The sequence below is a fragment of the Hyperolius riggenbachi genome, chromosome 8, assembly GCF_040937935.1.
Source record: "Hyperolius riggenbachi isolate aHypRig1 chromosome 8, aHypRig1.pri, whole genome shotgun sequence".
NCBI lineage: Eukaryota > Metazoa > Chordata > Amphibia > Anura > Hyperoliidae > Hyperolius > Hyperolius riggenbachi.
In genome coordinates, this window is record NC_090653.1 from 292,591,348 (window position 1) to 292,612,098 (window position 20,751).

Consider the following 20,751-nt stretch of genomic DNA (forward strand, 5'->3'; position numbering starts at 1 on the left):
CTGGCGACCGGACATCTGAGATAGGAAACCACACCTACAAACGCAAAGACTGTCAAAGCCGACACTTCACCTGGCGACCGGACATCTGAGACAGGAAACACCTACAAACGCAAAGACTGTCAAAGCCGACACTTCACCTGGCGACCGGACATCGGAGACAGGAAACGACACCTATAAACGCAAAGACCTTCCAAGCCGACACTTCACCTGGCGACCGAACATCTGAGTCAGGAAACGACACCTATAAACGCAAAGACCGTCAAAGCCGACACTTCACCTGGCGACCGGACATCGGAGACAGGAAACAACACCTATAAACGTAAAAACTGTCAAAGCCGACACTTCACCTGGCGACCGGACATCGGAGACAGGAAACAACACCTATAAACGTAAAAACTGTCAAAGCCGACACTTCACCTGGCGACCGGACATCTGAGATAGGAAACGACACCTATAAACGCAAAGACTGTCAAAGCCGACACTTCACCTGGCGACCGGACATCTGAGACAGGAAACGACACCTATAAACGCAAAGACTGTCAAAGCCGACACTTCACCTGGCGACCGAACATCTGAGATAGGAAACGACACCTACAAATGCAAAGACTGTCAAAGCCGACACTTCACCTGGCGACCGGACATCGGAGACAGGAAACGACACCTATAAACGCAAAGACCTTCCAAGCCGACACTTCACCTGGCGACCGAACATCTGAGTCAGGAAACGACACCTATAAACGCAAAGACCGTCAAAGCCGACACTTCACCTGGCGACCGGACATCGGAGACAGGAAACAACACCTATAAACGTAAAAACTGTCAAAGCCGACACTTCACCTGGCGACCGGACATCTGAGATAGGAAACGACACCTACAAACGCAAAGACCGTCAAAGCCGACACTTCACCTGGCGACCGGACATCTGAGACAGGAAACGACACCTATAAACGCAAAGACCGTCAAAGCCGACACTTCACCTGGCGACCGGACATCTGAGACAGGAAACAACACCTAGAACCGCAAAGACTGTCAAAGCCGACACTTCACCTGGCGACCGGACATCTGAGATAGGAAACGACACCTATAAACGTAAAAACTGTCAAAGCCGACACTTCACCTGGCGACCGGACATCTGAGACAGGAAACGACACCTATAAACGCAAAGACTGTCAAAGCCGACACTTCACCTGGCGACCGAACATCTGAGATAGGAAACGACACCTACAAATGCAAAGACTGTCAAAGCCGACACTTCACCTGGCGACCGGACATCGGAGACAGGAAACGACACCTATAAACGCAAAGACCTTCCAAGCCGACACTTCACCTGGCGACCGAACATCTGAGTCAGGAAACGACACCTATAAACGCAAAGACCGTCAAAGCCGACACTTCACCTGGCGACCGGACATCGGAGACAGGAAACAACACCTATAAACGTAAAAACTGTCAAAGCCGACACTTCACCTGGCGACCGGACATCTGAGATAGGAAACGACACCTACAAATGCAAAGACCGTCAAAGCCGACACTTCACCTGGCGACCGGACATCTGAGACAGGAAACGACACCTATAAACGCAAAGACCGTCAAAGCCGACACTTCACCTGGCGACCGGACATCTGAGATAGGAAACGACACCTATAAACGTAAAAACTGTCAAAGCCGACACTTCACCTGGCGACCGAACATCTGAGACAGGAAACAACACCTACAAACGCAAAGACTGTCAAAGCCGACACTTCACCTGGCGACCGAACATCTGAGACAGGAAACAACACCTACAAACGCAAAGACTGTCAAAGCCGACACTTCACCTGGCGACCGAACATCTGAGACAGGAAACAACACCTACAAACGCAAAGACCGTCAAAGCCGACACTTCACCTGGCGACCGGACATCTGAGACAGGAAACACCTACAAATGCAAAGACTGTCAAAGCCCACACTTCACCTGGCGACCGAACATCTGAGATAGGAAACGACACCTACAAACGCAAAGACTGTCAAAGCCGACACTTCACCTGGCGACCGGACATCTGAGATAGGAAACGACACCTACAAACGCAAAGACCGTCAAAGCCGACACTTCACCTGGCGACCGGACATCTGAGATAGGAAACGACACCTACAAACGCAAAGACCGTCAAAGCCGACACTTCACCTGGCGACCGGACATCTGAGATAGGAAACAACACCTACAAACGCAAAGACTGTCAAAGCCCACACTTCACCTGGCGACCGAACATCTGAGACAGGAAACAACACCTACAAACGCAAAGACCGTCAAAGCCGACACTTCACCTGGCGACCGGACATCTGAGACAGGAAACACCTACAAATGCAAAGACTGTCAAAGCCCACACTTCACCTGGCGACCGAACATCTGAGATAGGAAACGACACCTACAAACGCAAAGACTGTCAAAGCCGACACTTCACCTGGCGACCGAACATCTGAGACAGGAAACAACACCTACAAACGCAAAGACTGTCAAAGCCGACACTTCACCTGGCGACCGGACATCTGAGACAGGAAACGACACCTACAAACGCAAAGACCGTCAAAGCCGACACTTCACCTGGCGACCGGACATCTGAGACAGGAAACGACACCTACAAACGCAAAGACCGTCAAAGCCGACACTTCACCTGGCGACCGAACATCTGAGACAGGAAACAACACCTACAAATGCAAAGACTGTCAAAGCCCACACTTCACCTGGCGACCGAACATCTGAGATAGGAAACGACACCTACAAACGCAAAGACCGTCAAAGCCGACACTTCACCTGGCGACCGAACATCTGAGACAGGAAACAACACCTACAAACGCAAAGACTGTCAAAGCCCACACTTCACCTGGCGACCGAACATCTGAGATAGGAAACGACACCTATAAACGCAAAGACTGTCAAAGCCGACACTTCACCTGGCGACCGGACATCTGAGATAGGAAACAACACCTATAAACGCAAAGACCGTCAAAGCCGACACTTCACCTGGCGACCGGACATCTGAGACAGGAAACAACACCTAGAACCGCAAAGACTGTCAAAGCCGACACTTCACCTGGCGACCGGACATCTGAGATAGGAAACGACACCTACAAACGCAAAGACCGTCAAAGCCGACACTTCACCTGGCGACCGAACATCTGAGATAGGAAACGACACCTACAAACGCAAAGACCGTCAAAGCCGACACTTCACCTGGCGACCGGACATCTGAGACAGGAAACGACACCTATAAACGCAAAGACCGTCAAAGCCGACACTTCACCTGGCGACCGAACATCTGAGACAGGAAACAACACCTATAAACGTAAAGACTGTCAAAGCCGACACTTCACCTGGCGACCGGACATCTGAGACAGGAAACGACACCTACAAACGCAAAGACCGTCAAAGCCAACACTTCACCTGGCGACCGGACATCTGAGACAGGAAACGACACCTATAAACGTAAAGACTGTCAAAGCCGACACTTCACCTGGCGACCGGACATCTGAGACAGGAAACGACACCTACAAACGCAAAGACCGTCAAAGCCGACACTTCACCTGGCGACCGGACATCTGAGACAGGAAACGACACCTATAAACGCAAAGACCGTCAAAGCCGACACTTCACCTGGCGACCGGACATCTGAGACAGGAAACACCTACAAATGCAAAAACTGTCAAAGCCGACACTTCACCTGGCGACCGGACATCTGAGACAGGAAACGACACCTACAAACGCAAAGACCGTCAAAGCCGACACTTCACCTGGCGACCGGACATCTGAGACAGGAAACGACACCTATAAACGCAAAGACCGTCAAAGCCGACACTTCACCTGGCGACCGGACATCTGAGACAGGAAACAACACCTATAAACGTAAAAACTGTCAAAGCCGACACTTCACCTGGCGACCGGACATCTGAGACAGGAAACGACACCTATAAACGCAAAGACTGTCAAAGCCGACACTTCACCTGGCGACCGAACATCTGAGATAGGAAACGACACCTACAAATGCAAAGACTGTCAAAGCCGACACTTCACCTGGCGACCGGACATCGGAGACAGGAAACGACACCTATAAACGCAAAGACCTTCCAAGCCGACACTTCACCTGGCGACCGAACATCTGAGTCAGGAAACGACACCTATAAACGCAAAGACCGTCAAAGCCGACACTTCACCTGGCGACCGGACATCGGAGACAGGAAACAACACCTATAAACGTAAAAACTGTCAAAGCCGACACTTCACCTGGCGACCGGACATCTGAGATAGGAAACGACACCTACAAACGCAAAGACCGTCAAAGCCGACACTTCACCTGGCGACCGGACATCTGAGACAGGAAACGACACCTATAAACGCAAAGACCGTCAAAGCCGACACTTCACCTGGCGACCGGACATCTGAGACAGGAAACAACACCTAGAACCGCAAAGACTGTCAAAGCCGACACTTCACCTGGCGACCGGACATCTGAGATAGGAAACGACACCTATAAACGTAAAAACTGTCAAAGCCGACACTTCACCTGGCGACCGAACATCTGAGACAGGAAACAACACCTACAAACGCAAAGACTGTCAAAGCCGACACTTCACCTGGCGACCGAACATCTGAGATAGGAAACGACACCTACAAACGCAAAGACCGTCAAAGCCGACACTTCACCTGGCGACCGGACATCTGAGATAGGAAACGACACCTACAAACGCAAAGACCGTCAAAGCCGACACTTCACCTGGCGACCGGACATCGGAGACAGGAAACAACACCTATAAACGTAAAAACTGTCAAAGCTGACACTTCACCTGGCGACCGGACATCTGAGACAGGAAACAACACCTACAAATGCAAAGACTGTCAAAGCCAACACTTCACCTGGCGACCGGACATCTGAGACAGGAAACGACACCTACAAACGCAAAGACCGTCAAAGCCGACACTTCACCTGGCGACCGGACATCTGAGACAGGAAACGACACCTATAAACGCAAAGACCGTCAAAGCCGACACTTCACCTGGCGACCGGACATCTGAGACAGGAAACACCTACAAATGCAAAAACTGTCAAAGCCGACACTTCACCTGGCGACCGGACATCTGAGACAGGAAACGACACCTACAAACGCAAAGACCGTCAAAGCCGACACTTCACCTGGCGACCGGACATCTGAGACAGGAAACAACACCTACAAACGCAAAGACCGTCAAAGCCGACACTTCACCTGGCGACCGGACATCTGAGACAGGAAACGACACCTACAAACGCAAAGACTGTCAAAGCCCACACTTCACCTGGCGACCGAACATCGGAGACAGGAAACGACACCTACAAACGCAAAGACTGTCAAAGCCGACACTTCACCTGGCGACCGGACATCTGAGACAGGAAACGACACCTACAAATGCAAAGACTGTCAAAGCCCACACTTCACCTGGCGACCGAACATCGGAGACAGGAAACGACACCTATAAACGCAAAGACCGTCAAAGCCGACACTTCACCTGGCGACCGGACATCGGAGACAGGAAACGACACCTATAAACGCAAAGACTGTCAAAGCCGACACTTCACCTGGCGACCGGACATCGGAGACAGGAAACGACACCTATAAACGTAAAAACTGTCAAAGCCGACACTTCACCTGGCGACCGGACATCTGAGATAGGAAACGACACCTACAAACGCAAAGACCGTCAAAGCCGACACTTCACCTGGCGACCGGACATCTGAGACAGGAAACGACACCTATAAACGCAAAGACCGTCAAAGCCGACACTTCACCTGGCGACCGAACATCTGAGTCAGGAAACGACACCTATAAACGCAAAGACTGTCAAAGCCGACACTTCACCTGGCGACCGGACATCTGAGATAGGAAACGACACCTAGAACCGCAAAGACTGTCAAAGCCGACACTTCACCTGGCGACCGGACATCTGAGATAGGAAACGACACCTATAAACGTAAAAACTGTCAAAGCCGACACTTCACCTGGCGACCGGACATCTGAGTCAGGAAACGACACCTACAAACGCAAAGACTGTCAAAGCCGACACTTCACCTGGCGACCGGACATCTGAGATAGGAAACCACACCTACAAACGCAAAGACTGTCAAAGCCGACACTTCACCTGGCGACCGAACATCTGAGACAGGGACTGTCAAAGCCGACACTTCACCTGGCGACCGAACATCTGAGATAGGAAACGACACCTACAAATGCAAAGACTGTCAAAGCCGACACTTCACCTGGCGACCGAACATCTGAGATAGGAAACGACACCTACAAATGCAAAGACTGTCAAAGCCGACACTTCACCTGGCGACCGAACATCTGAGACAGGAAACGACACCTACAAATGCAAAGACTGTCAAAGCCGACACTTCACCTGGCGACCGAACATCTGAGATAGGAAACGACACCTATAAACGTAAAAACTGTCAAAGCCGACACTTCACCTGGCGACCGGACATCTGAGACAGGAAACGACACCTACAAACGCAAAGACTGTCAAAGCCGACACTTCACCTGGCGACCGGACATCTGAGACAGGAAACGACACCTACAAACGCAAAGACCGTCAAAGCCGACACTTCACCTGGCGACCGGACATCTGAGACAGGAAACGACACCTATAAACGCAAAGACCGTCAAAGCCGACACTTCACCTGGCGACCGGACATCTGAGACAGGAAACACCTACAAATGCAAAAACTGTCAAAGCCGACACTTCACCTGGCGACCGGACATCTGAGACAGGAAACGACACCTACAAACGCAAAGACCGTCAAAGCCGACACTTCACCTGGCGACCGGACATCTGAGACAGGAAACGACACCTATAAACGCAAAGACCGTCAAAGCCGACACTTCACCTGGCGACCGGACATCTGAGACAGGAAACACCTACAAATGCAAAAACTGTCAAAGCCGACACTTCACCTGGTGACCGGACATCTGAGACAGGAAACGACACCTATAAACGCAAAGACTGTCAAAGCCGACACTTCACCTGGCGACCAGACATCTGAGACAGGAAACAACACCTACAAACGCAAAGACTGTCAAAGCCGACACTTCACCTGGCGACCGGACATCTGAGACAGGAAACGACACCTACAAACGCAAAGACCGTCAAAGCCGACACTTCACCTGGCGACCGGACATCTGAGACAGGAAACGACACCTATAAACGCAAAGACCGTCAAAGCCGACACTTCACCTGGCGACCGGACATCTGAGACAGGAAACGACACCTATAAACGCAAAGACCGTCAAAGCCGACACTTCACCCGGCGACCGGACATCTGAGACAGGAAACGACACTTACAAATGCAAAGACTGTCAAAGCCGACACTTCACCTGGCGACCGGACATCTGAGACAGGAAACGACACCTATAAACGCAAAGACCGTCAAAGCCGACACTTCACCTGGCGACCGGACATCTGAGACAGGAAACGACACCTATAAACGCAAAGACCGTCAAAGCCGACACTTCACCTGGCGACCGGACATCTGAGACAGGAAACGACACCTATAAACGCAAAGACCGTCAAAGCCGACACTTCACCCGGCGACCGGACATCTGAGACAGGAAACGACACCTATAAACGCAAAGACCGTCAAAGCCGACACTTCACCTGGCGACCGGACATCTGAGACAGGAAACGACACCTATAAACGCAAAGACCGTCAAAGCCGACACTTCACCTGGCGACCGGACATCTGAGACAGGAAACAACACCTATAAACGTAAAAACTGTCAAAGCCGACACTTCACCTGGCGACCGGACATCTGAGACAGGAAACAACACCTAGAACCGCAAAGACTGTCAAAGCCGACACTTCACCTGGCGACCGGACATCTGAGACAGGAAACAACACCTAGAACCGCAAAGACTGTCAAAGCCGACACTTCACCTGGCGACCGGACATCTGAGACAGGAAACAACACCTATAAACGCAAAGACCGTCAAAGCCGACACTTCACCTGGCGACCGGACATCTGAGATAGGAAACAACACCTACAAACGCAAAGACTGTCAAAGCCGACACTTCACCTGGCGACCGGACATCTGAGACAGGAAACAACACCTACAAACGCAAAGACCTTCCACGCCGACACCTCACCCGGCGACCGGACGTCCGAGACAGGAAACGACACTTACAAATGGCGGATGACCATGAAAGGGAAAACACCTTCCATTAACCCCCTTGCCGGTCCAATTCCCGCGACAAGGGGGCAGCACAGTACTTTTAATTTTTTTTTTTTTTTAATCATGTAGCCCTGGGCTCGGTACATTAAAGGCCGCTGAGCAGCGGCATCCCCCCACCCACTCCGAGTAAGCAGGAAATCCCGTTCAGAACGGGATTTCCTGCTGGGCTTCCCCGTTCGCCATGGCGACGGGGCGGAATGACGTCACCGACGTCATGGACGTCGGGACGTCATAGGGAATCCCGATCCACCCCTCAGCGCTGCCTGGCACTGATTGGCCAGGCTGCGCAAGGGGTCTGGAGGGGGGGCGGCGCGGCGGGTAGCGGCGAATCGGAGGCGAGCAGCGGCGATCGGAATATGCACACAGCTACAGTGCTAGCTGCGTGCACAAAAAAAAAATATGCAAATCAGCCCAGGGAGGCCTGAGAAATCCTCCTGTGCAGGTTACCCCGAGCTGAGCTCGGGATAACTGGCAAGGAGGTTCAATCATCTCATCAAAGCAAAAACAACAAGGTAAAGTTTTACGCACACTGAGTAGAGCCTGGATCGTTACATTATATGTAACGCATTCCGATGTAATCTTGAGTATTTGTGCACTTTATTCAAATTACCGCACTTTAGTGACAGAGTCTGTTAGGAGCATTAGCCATACTATGCCAGGGAAAAACACATATATAAGTAGATAAATACTTGATCTACTTACATAACACATGTATTGCACTGCCCAGTGTCCATGTTTTGATTTCAGTGAATGTTATATAGTAAATGAAGAGAATTTTGTTCCTGGTGGGACCACGTCTTTTGCCCACAGTTCGAGGCTAAATACTGATGTAAATGTTTCCCTTAACTTTTTTTTTCTTTTCTCCACCAATCAGCCACATCAGGAGCACCACGGGGAGGCTTCCCAATGCAGAACGCAATGGACGTTAAGGTAAGTGCCTGTTTTTAATATTGGGAGGTGGGTGTGGATGGCTCTTCCCGGCGCTGGCCACGCTTGGTGGGGTCGTCTGCGCCACCCAGCCTCCCCCTCCGGGGTGCCGCTGTGGTTCCCAGGCACTGAGAGAGCCTGGGACCCCGCGGTCCCCCCGGTTGTATGGGGGCATTGGGAAGCCTCTCTGTGGCGCTCCTGGATAGTGCTAATGTAGCATGAACAAATTCCCGCAGGGCGACTGCTTTGCAGTATTGGTTTTTTGACCCTGCATAGTTTGGCATGTGAAAGCAAATGTATATTTGCATGAGCATTGCCTCATGAATAGCCAATTAAGCCGGATTTGCAAAGCCAGACTTGCTAGGGTTAAACTTGGTGTTTGAGCACGCATACATTTTCTCATGGAAAGCATTTTTTCAGAAGAAGAAGTAGCGCCCTGCCCCCAGGGCCGGTCCAAGCAAGAAGAAGTAGCGCCCTGCCCCCAGGGCCGGTCCAAGCAAGAAGAAGTAGCACCCTACCCCCAGGGCCGGTCCAAGAAAGAAGAAGTAGCCCTGCCCCCAGGGCCGGTCCAAGCAAGAAGAAGTAGCGCCCTGCCCCCAGGGCCAGTCCAAGCAAGAAGAAGTAGCGCCCTGCCCCCAGGGCCGGTCCAAGCAAGAAGAAGTAGCGCCCTGCCCCCAGGGTCGGTCCAAGCAAGAAGAAGTAGCGCCCTGCCCCCAGGGCCGGTCCAAGCAAGAAGAAGTAGCGCCCTGCCCCCAGGGCCGGTCCAAGCAAGAAGAAGTAGCGCCCTGCCCCCAGGGCCGGTCCAAGCAAGAAGTAGTGTCTTGCCCCCAGGGCCGGTCCTAGACTTTTTGCCACCTGAGCTGGAGGGGGTAGCGGGCAGGAAGGGGGTATTGGGCACAGCGGGCGAGGAACGGGCCGGGGTCGGATCCCCCCACCCCGTCACCTGGGTCCCCCATCTGCGCTCCCCCTCCAGGACTTACGGCGACACTGTGAAAAAAAGTTAAATACCTGGCTGGTAGTTGTAGCCTTAGGAGATGCCATCTGCGTCCTCCGTTCCATTCCGCTGCGGGTTCTTTTCAAGATGCTCATGCCCCGACCCCATCCCTCGGGTCGTCCTGATTTTCCCCAATAAAGATGGCTGCCAGCCTCACCACACGTCTTGCAGCTGCTGCGCAGCTCTAACTCCTCCTCCAGTCCTGAACTGCACAGGCGCGGCAAGACGTGCTGCGAGGCTGGCGGACATCCTTATTGGGGAAAATCAGGACGACCCGAGGGATGAGGTCAGGGCCTAAGCACAGGGTGTACATTGAAAAGAACCCGCAGCGGAATGGAACGGAGGACGCGGATGGCGCCCCCTAAGGCTACAACTACCAGCCAGATATTTCACTTTTTTTTCACAGTGTCGCCTCGTAAGTCCTGGAGGGGGAGCGCAGATGGGGGACTAGACTGACTTCATGAACATTCACCGCAATGTACTGGAGTGTATTCAGTCACGGACAACTGTATGTTGCTCTGTCCACAGTTCCATCTTATCATTCCCTAACAGTGATAACCTCAAACCCACCCCATCTGCACAACTGTGTCTTTCAGGAAGTCTTCACGCATTAATAATTATGCGGCATATGCTACGACGCGGGTCAGCTAGTGTATTTTAAACTACATTTTTTTTGCGCTAGTCGTCCTTTAAGCAGCGATTTGCATCCATTTATCCTACTAACAAAAGATTATACATAAATAGTTGATTGCTTGCCCCGCTGTGACACCTCTGAGCGCCTCTTTGTGGCTCCGAGAGACGCATTTATCAGCGGGCCATAGGGCAGCCCTCGGCGGTGGCATTCTCCTGCTCGCGCGCCATTGTTTTTCCGTATACTTTTATCCCTCCCCCTGGAGGAGCCCACGCCGAGATCGGAAAGGTTGAACGTCTCACATCAATTACCTTTTGTAGGAGGAAAAATCACCAGATGCGTTTCGTTAACCTCCTCCGACAAGGACGAGGTAAGGAAACGCTGCATTTGCATACGGCGTGTAATTACTGGGATGCGGACGCGTCCTTGTTCGCGGCGTTCCTGGCGGGGGTGGAGGAGGGACGCGCGCAGAGGCGACTTCACACACAGCTGAGCGCAAGTGACACTGACAGAGAGAAAGACCAGCCACTTGCAGCCTGATAAACATTCATTACCGCAGCAAATTGCCTCGCAGATGTCAGATGTTTAGAGGCGAGGTCAGATATAGCGAAACGGGCGTCAGAGCGCGACTTCTGCTGATGGCAACTTTACATGGAAAGCTACGCTGGGGTCAATTTACTATGCGAGGAAAACGCTGGAAGCTTTAAAGAGGAACTCCAGTGAAAATAATGGAATAAAAAAAGTGCTTCATTTTTACAATAATTATGTATAAAGGATTTAGTCAGTGTTTGCCCATTGTAAAATCTTTCCTCTCCCTGATTTACATTCGGACATTTATCACATGGGGACATTTTTACTGTTGGCAGGTGATGTAGCTGCTGCTTGCTTTTTTGACAGTTGGAAACAGCTGTAAACAGCTATTTCCCACAATGCAACAAGGTTCCCAGACAGGAAACTGCTAGGAGTACCATTGTCCTCAGAGCTTCTTGTGGGTGGGGTTTCACCACAATATCAGTCATACAGCGCCCCCTGATGGTCTGTTTGTGAAAAGGAATAGATTTCTCATGTAAAAGGGGGTATCAGCTACTGATTGGGATAAAGTTCAATTCTGGGTCGGAGTTTCTCTTTAAGCGGATTATTGTAATCACAAGTTTACAAACACGGTTTCTTATATGAATGAAATAGAACATTGTTTTAAAATGAATGTTTGAATTCTGCAGATAGGCAGCTGACAGGCGGTGAATTCACCGCCAATCAGCTGCTCTCTTGCACTCTTGTTAGCGCTCGGTACAGGTGGTGGACAGGCGCTCCGCCATGGAGTTACGTCTGAGCTCCACCGCAGCCATCCTCAGATGCAACCGGAATATCGCTCGTGACAAGTACACGGCCCCAGCATCCCTTATGAGGCCTGCAACCCACTAGCAGTGATTTTCTGAGCGCTTTGTGATGTGAAAAGTTCTTGCTAATGTAATGCTATGGGTGGGATCCCACTAGAGCAATAAGATTCTATAAAACTCCCCCATAGCATTGCATTAGCAAGAGCTTTTCATATCACTAGCGCTTAGAAAAGGCTGCTAGTGGGTTAGCGCTTAGAAAAGGCTGCTAGTGGGTTCCCTGAAAGAGGCCTTAGCGAATTGGGTCTCGATTCACTCACGCTTATCACGACTGTGATAAGCCGCTTTGCACGCGATTTCATGCATGTAAACATACCTCCCAACTTTTTGAGAAGAGAAAGAGGGTCACTTAAGCCACGCCCCTGATCACGCCCCATCATACCTCTAGTCATGCATACCATTAAGATTTCATAAGAAAACTTTGTTGTTTTATAATTCAAGCCACACTGGTCCTCTCTATTCTGGTTCATTTTCCTTCATATTAACATTTTAAAATTAGTAATATATCAATTTATAGGATGGGAATAAAAAGTCAATCAAACACATTTTTTAGTAGAGAAATCTATATATTTACATGGAAAGAGGACAAAGTCCTGAAAGAGGGATCAATGAGGAGGGACAGAGGGACAGAGCTCCCAAAGAGGGACTGTCCCTCCAAAAGAGCGAGGGACAGTAACAAGCGATACCAAATGACTCAGCGCATAAACATGGGATGTCACGTGATAAGTATAATTATCACGTGATGTAACTGCAGATCACACAAACGGAACGCAGATCACGCGTTATAACTGCACACAGCAAAGTATTGCACCGTATTCAATTAACTCACATGTTTCACAGCACCATTGCTGATTTCAGTACCAACCAAACTATCTTCTTTACCGTAATTATCACGTGCATAGCGCACTTAGGCCCCGTTCACACTGCACGCGTTTCCAGCCGTGTTTTGGAAATGTGTGCAGGTGGCCGACACGCACGACATCAGACATTGCATAGAGTGCAATATCTGATGTTCACACAGCATGCCTTCCGGACCTGTGCGGTCTGGGAACGCATGCTGCACGCATTTTTTGTAAAAACGCGTGGCTGTCCCATTCACTTTTCAGTGATGGGATCAGCCACGCAACGCATACAAACGCGGATGGCGTGCGTTCGTACGCGTTGCGTTCCGCGTGCGTGCCCGTCCGCGTTTGTAATGTGAACGGGGCCTTATCGCGTGAAGCACAACACCATTCGCGCGATAGAAAATTATCACGTAATTGCTAAATCTTTTGACACGCACAAAGTTTACGCTTTAACACATGATAATGTGTGTTATCTCGCTTTAGTGAATCAAGCCCTAAATAGTTATGCGACTATATCAGCATTATCCATTCATACGGTGGGGCGTTTGTATGTTGTTGTATGTTGGCCGTTCGTAAGTCAGAGACACATACACATTTCTTAACCACTGAGGGGTCTTACCCCCTGAGCACCAGAGCAATTTTCACCTTTCAGCGCTCCTTCCATTCATTCGTCTATAACTTTATCATTACTTATCACAATGAAATGAACTATATCTTGTTTTCCCTGGTGCCTCCATGGCAACATACTGATGGGTTAGCTCCGCCCCTTTAACTCTGATAGGACCATGATTATAAAAGTTTTACCCAGCAGGCCTACGGCCATTCTTTTTTTCTGTCCTCTCTTCTAGGATCATGCTATGGATAAAGAAAACAAAATTTTAAACAGCAGGTCTACCTGGAGTGTTAGGGGTTACCCTTCCCCTACTATTTTGACAGCATGGCATCTAAATGAGCCCTCTATCTGTCCAGCGACACTCCATGAAGGTATTGCTCATTACAGTGTACAGAGATATGTTGTTTTGCAATTTCACACTGTGAGTACTTGGAAGCCCAATGCTTGGTAAATCCGGCAATGAGGCGGGCAGTGGGGGCACAGTATGCTAGATGGATATATCTATAGTTTACCTCTACTTGTGCATCTTGTGGTCTGCCATTTGTGGGTGTTGTCTTACTCTTAGGTCGGCTCGGCGTCTCGCCGCGGCTGGCCGCCATTCCACTTCCGCCTTCCTCCGGTTTTCCGGAAGTGCGTCATACGCTGTACTCTTTGCCCATTGGTGGAGCGAACTGAGGGCAGAGGCAGCAGACGCCATCTTGATAGTGGGCGAAGGGGTTGTCTCGCCGCTGATTGGCCTAGGGTTTAAAGGCCGGTGCGAGACAGAGCGAGAGGCTTAGTATTCTCTGTCGGTGCACAGAGTGACAGCGCTGCTGATCGGAGCCTCGCTTCTGCCAAGCCCTAGATATACATTGCTCAGTAAGTGTGTGTTTTTAAACTCTCTTAGCTGATCTTACCTTAATTATTTTGTCTTATGTCTGTTTCCACTTTCGGCTATACTATACATATAGGTATATGTTATGCCCCTAATACAATACATGTATCTCTATACTTTCTACTTAGGGTGTGTACTGTGCCCACAAACACTGCATATCCAAATTGATCGTTTGATCCATCATGGGAAGATCGTCTAAAAAGTCTTCCAAAGGGAAAATAAAAAAAAAATTAAAAAAAGGAGGAGGTATTATTACCTCTAGTGATATATTCACTGCTATTGACAAATAAACGTTGTCCTTTTTGTCTTTCTCTCTTCAAGATATCGCAAATCTCCTAAAAGGAGGTCAAGGTCGAGATCAAGAGATAGACACCACAGATCACGATCTAGGTCACACCGAAGGGAGTCAAGAAGAAGATCTCGATCTAGAGACAGATATCGTGCGGATCATCAGAGGGATCGTTCAAGATCAACGTCTAGACGCACATACTACCATGCCCCTAAAGCGCAATCGCAGCCAAGAGCAGAATCAGTGTTATATAATGAAACAGACTCCCAGTTGGCAACTACAAGTCAACAACAGTTTAGTCCGAGAAGTATAGTGGAGTTGATCAGACAGACAGTCTGGGAAGAAATGATATCCAAAACAACACAGTCTACAGAACAGCAAACTATGCAAGTTACACAGGATACGGCTCCTTCAGGCATGGAAGGTCAGGCTAGCCAAATTAATGATAATGAAGAGGAAGAAGGTGAAATTCAGGAAGAGGATATCTCCTCAAACTTTGATTTTGCTCTAGTCGAATCATTCATTCAAGCTGTTAAGTCTGCGATACAGTGGGAAGATGTGGAGATTGATCCGAAAAAAGTTCGAAAATATTATCCACATTTAAAGAAGAAAGGAGTCACATTCCCTCTTATGGAAGAAATAAAAGAGTTAATGACTAACGATTGGGAAAAATTAGATAGAAAGCCATCCTTCCAAAATCGATGGTCAAAGTTATATCCAGTACCAGAAGAAGAAGTTCCTTTCTTGTCATCTTGTCCCGCAGTAGATGCCTCTATTTCGAACCTGGTCAAACATTTGACGCTCCCAATGGAAGATTCGGTTATGTTTAAGGACGGGTTAGATTGAAGAATCGATAATGATCTTAAAAAGGTATATTTCTCATCGACAGGAGCTACCAAGCCGGCAATCGCATTAACGTCAGTAGCAAAAGCTATCAAGACATGGGGAAAAAACATAGAAGATCTGGTTAATTCAGGAGGAGAAAAGGAGGATATTCTAGCGGCAGCACAAGACATAAAGATCGCGGCGGATTTCGTCAGTGAAGCCGCCATTGACACAATAAGGGCATCGTCAAGATCAATGCTTTCTTCAATAACTGCAAGACGTGCGTTCTGGTTAAAACCTTGGGCAGCCGATCTCACCTCGAAACAGATGTGGGTAAAAATACCTTTTGATGGTAAAAACCTATTTAGTGCGAAGCTAGAAGAGGCAATAAAGATAGTAACGGGCGGTAGATCAACCTTGATTCCGCAAGAGAATAAGAAAAGGAAGCAAAGATTTTTTCAAAGAGGTCAAATACAAACAAGATATAAGGACGCAAAGTCTTATAAACCAGGTCGGGAATTTCGGAGATCATGGAGAACTAACCCATCCAACAGTCAAAGATCAAACAAGCCAGCGGCGGCAGCTTCTCAGTCTACAGCGAAATCCTTCTGACTATATGACACCCCACAGTCATCCAGTAGGGTCAAGACTCAAGAACTATGTACAGGTGTGGAAAGACAACATTACAGACCCCTGGGTAATTGCCACAGTGAAGAACGGACACACTTGGTCATTCAAAAATACACCGGTAATAAGATTCAGTCCAACAAAGATGCCAACTTCAAAAGAGAAAAAGGAAACTTCGCTGCAATTCAGGGAAGATTTTTTAACACGCAACGTCATACAAGAGGTGCCCAGATCAGAAAAATTCGAGGGAATATACTCACCAATTTTCTTGGTACCGAAAAAAACAGGCGAATGGAGACCAGTGATAGACCTCAGATACCTAAACAAATTTATAAAAGTAGAAAGATTCAAGATGGAGTCTTTACAGACCATAATAACGGCAGTACAACCGGGGGATTTCATGATATCGATAGATCTTCGCGATGCATATTTTCATGTTCCCATCCATCAGAAGTATCAAAAGTACCTAAGATTTACCATACAGGAGACACATCTGCAATTCTCATCACTCCCCTTCGGTCTGTCAACTTCGCCGCAGACTTTTTCAAAGGTTCTACAACCGCTGGTTGCCATGTTAAGACTTCAAAAGGTTCGACTATACAGCTATCTGGACGATCTCTTACTGTTAGCACAGACCAAAGACAAAGCTCTGCAAGATCGGGACACGGTTTTGAAGACTTTGACAGATTTTGGGTGGCTGATAAATCACCAAAAGAACCATCTGTCACCTTCAAAGGAGTTAATTTATCTCGGAGCTCTCTTCAACACAGAGAACGACACTGTCAGTCTAACCCCAGTCAAGCAACAAACGCTGATGCAGTGTGTCCAGGAAGCACAACACACAAGACGTATGTCGGCAAGAAGATGCCTGAAAGTTCTAGGTCTTCTCACATCGACAATACCTTTAGTCAAGTGGAGCAGATGGAGAATGAGGCCTTTCCAGTGGGGGTTTCTGACTCAATGGAAAAAGAAAGATTACCAACAATCAATTTGTATAACAACCGAGATGAAGAGATCACTAGCATGGTGGAAGAACAGTCGCAATCTTCAAAATTGTACTTCTCTGAAGTTGAGCGACTGGATAGTACTAACAACCGATGCAAGCAGCAAGGGCTGGGGAGCGGTTTGCAGAGAGCTGGCAATCCAGGGTCGATGGACCTGGTCGACCAAGGTGGTGTCAAACGAACTAGAACTCACAGCTGTCCTCCTAACTTTAAAAGCTTTCAAGAAGCAAGTTTCGAAGAGGTCTGTTTGTATACACTCAGACAACAGGACAGTAGTCGCTTATCTTCAGAAACAGGGAGGAACGCGAAGTCGATCCCTAATGAACATAATGGAAAAAATAATGACTTGGGCAGAGATCAATCTGAGAGACTTGACAGCCTTTTACATACCAGGGAAGGAGAATATTCTGGCGGATTTCCTCTCGAGGAATACACCGAACAACCTGGAGTGGTCTGTAAACGACGAGGTATTCAATCAGATAACGAGGAAGTGGGGGATGCCAATGGTCGATTTATTTGCGACAAACCTGAACAACAAGATAAAGAACTTTTATTCGAGGTACCAGTGTCAGGAATCAATGGGAATAGATGCGCTGAGTCAGCCTTGGCCACCATTCATTTATGCTTTTCCCCCGTTTGATCGGGAAGTTTCTACGCAGACTGAGGTCTCAGCTCGTAACAGCAATAGTGATCCTACCATTTTGGCCCAGGATCTGATGTTACAAATGGCAATGGAAGATCCGATAACCCTTCCTCCAATTCAAGATCTCCTATCGCAGCAGGGGTTGCTACACCCAGCTCCACAGAGGTTACATCTGACGGCATGGAAGCTGAGAGGCGGAAGCTGATACAATTAGGTTTTCCAGAACAGGTGATACAAACTTTACAGAGTGCGAGAAAAGACACGACTAACAAAGTGTACTGTAGTATCTGAAAGAAATTTGTTGAATGCTCCATTAGAAATCAATGGAATCCTGAAAAGCCAACTGTCTCCAATGTACTTACCTTTCTACAGACTGGAATAGATTTAGGCCTAAGCCTAAGTTCTATTAAGGTTTAGATTTCAGCTTTGTCTGCATTCTCAGGTATACAGTGGGCGAATGATCCACTAGTACAGCAATTCGTCAAAGCAGTCTTAAAACTAAGACCACCAAAGAAAGGCTTCTTCCCGAAATGGGACTTGCCACTCGTTCTCAGATTTCTGGAACAACCACCATTTATTCCTACTGAACAGTGTTCACTCATAAATTTAACACAGAAAGCGCCTTCCTAATAGCAATAGCATCATCAAGTAGGGTGTCTGAAATTCACGCGCTAGGTACCAGTGAACCTTATACATGTTTCTTCCATGACGGAGTGATATTGAGGCCATGCCCTCAATTTCTCCCAAAAGTGGTGTCGTCTTTTCATGTAAATCGAGAAATATCATTACCAGTTTTGGCTCCGGAGGAAGATAACACTTCTCAGCCATCTGAGTTACAGACAAACAAATTCCATCCTTTGGATATAGCAAATATTTTGCAAACCTATATTGAAAAGACCAAAGATTTCAGAAAGACTGAACAACTCTTTATTATTCCAGCTGGACACAGGAAAGGACAACAAGCTTCAACACGCACACTCTCAACGTGGATATCAAAGCTCATACAAAGGGCATATAAGGCGAGAGGGTTAGATCCTCCTACGCAAATTACAGGACATTCAACAAGAGGAATAGCAGCGTCCTGGGCTGCGTTTTCAAAGGTGTCCGCAGAAACGATCTGCAAAGCAGCTAGTTGGGCATCAGTACACACATTTATATCCCACTATCAAGTGGATCCAATGGCTTTAACGACGGCTGAATTTGGGAAAGCTGTGTTATCAGTTGTTTGATACTGTAATCAATAAATATTGTTTTTGTTTGTTTCAGCAGAACCCACCCTCGTTTGAAATTATTTAGTTTTGCTATATACATCCCATCAGTATGTTGCCATGGAGGCACCAGGGAAAGCAGAAAATTGTGTTCTTACCTGTCGGTAATTTTCCTTTCCTGGTGCATCTCCATGGCAACATACGACCCCCCCTCGTGGAGAGATAATATACAAAAGAATGGCCGTAGGCCTGCTGGGTAAAACTTTTATAATCATGGTCCTATCAGAGTTAAAGGGGCGGAGCTAACCCATCAGTATGTTGCCATGGAGATGCACCAGGAAAGGAAAATTACCGACAGGTAAGAACACAATTTTCCGCTTTTTTCGCCACCAATTAGGCTTTCCTTAGGTGGGACATTATGCCAAGAATTATTTTATTCTACTTGTGTTTTAATGGAAAAATAGGAAAAAATGTGGGAAAAAAAATATTATTTTTCAATTTTCGGCCTTTATAGTTTCTAAATAATGCATGGTACTGTAATTAAAACCCATGAAATGTATTTGCCCATTTGTCCCGGTTATAAAACCATTTAAATTATGTCCCTATCACAATGTTTGGCGCCAATATTTTATTTGGAAATAAAGGTGCATTTTTTTCAGTTTTGCGTCCATCCCTAATTACAAGCCCATAGTTTATAAAGTAACAGTGTTATACCCTCCTGACATAAATATTTAAAAAGTTCAGTCCCTAAGGTAACTATTTATGTATTTTTTTTAATTGTATTTTTTGGGGAGTGGGGGAGGTAATGAGTTAATTTTTAATGTTTAACTAATGTATTTGTATATGAAAAATGCTTTAGGGTGTAGTTTTACTATTTGGCCACAGTGAGTTTTTGTTTATGTGACCTGCAAGCGTACAGGAAGTACGTTTGCAGGAAGTTCAGGGAGGCTGGGCAACTTTTTTTTCACAATGATCGCGCTGCTTCTCGTAGAAGCAGCTGATCAATGCGGGGGGGGGGGGGGGGCTTAGATCAACGAACAACGAACGGGAAAGGTTTTTCCTGTTCATTGATCTCCGGGCGAGCGGGCGGCGGCGTGCACGAGCGTGGGGGCGCGCGGACGAGCGAGCGGGAGCACGGACAGCGGCGGGAGCGGCGTCCGGTACGGATTTCTCCGTCCCTTGGTGGTGACAGGGTGGAAAAAGGGACGGAGAAATCCGTACCACGGGGGTAAAGTGGTTAATATTCGTAATATGTTAGCGCTTTATAAATACAATAAATAATAATAATAATTATCACTATGAAATCCACTGATTGAGCGGTGTGCCTTGGCTATAATGGGGTGATCTGGTGAGCCGAGACAAGGTCCTCCAGCACCCAAGGCTGAGACACCAAAGTGCGCCCCTCTTTGGAGAGATTTAGTTATAGCTACATAGTGCATTGCATAGCAAAATTGCAAATGTCGAAAAAAATTAGCAACTTGCTTAATTGCAATCGCGAGCGTTTAGCGCAAATGCTAGCGATTGCAAGTGGAAAAGGGCCCTTACCAGGACTTCAAAAGCGTTCCATTTTGGAAACTAAAGGTAGCCATACATCTAGTGATTTATATATATTCGAAAAACCGATCGACTTTATTGGGTGATCGA

General features: G+C 48.0%; 1 long non-coding RNA gene across 3 annotated transcripts in view; it reads right to left on the minus strand.

Annotated features, from left to right (window-relative positions):
* The window catches only part of LOC137528599 (uncharacterized), a 282,718-nt gene that overhangs the window by 108,351 nt on the left and 153,616 nt on the right, over window positions 1-20,751 (minus strand). The gene's annotated exons all lie outside the window — the stretch shown is intronic.